Source organism: Galeopterus variegatus, unplaced genomic scaffold, assembly GCF_000696425.1.
Source record: "Galeopterus variegatus unplaced genomic scaffold, G_variegatus-3.0.2 Scaffold2449, whole genome shotgun sequence".
Taxonomy (NCBI): Eukaryota; Metazoa; Chordata; class Mammalia; order Dermoptera; family Cynocephalidae; genus Galeopterus; species Galeopterus variegatus.
The window spans coordinates 126,433-126,793 of record NW_007728560.1 but is presented as its reverse complement, the minus strand read 5'-3'; positions in this window follow the sequence as shown (position 1 = coordinate 126,793).

Below are 361 nucleotides of genomic sequence, written 5' to 3'. Positions count from 1 at the left end.
TTCTGGTTGGGAGAGGGGAGCCCGGAGTGCTCTGGAGCTACATTGAAGCTACCGGAGAGCTGTCCCAGAGGGCCGACCCGTGCTGGGGGGGGTCAAAGAGGAACTGTGTGCTGAGGGACCCTCCCCCGAGGAGTTCACACCCGGCAGTTGGAGAGACTGGACACCTTCTCGGCAGGGCGGGGCAGGGCACAGCTTTGAGGTCTCAGATGAAAGACAAGGTTTGTAGAAGACACGCCTCAGCCCTGTTCTGAGCACACAGAGTGGGGAGGGGTGTGGCAAAAGGAGGCGGAGTCTCAGAAAAAATAAATAAATAAATAACAATAAATACACACCCTGCGGGAACACTTTGCAAGGCTCAATA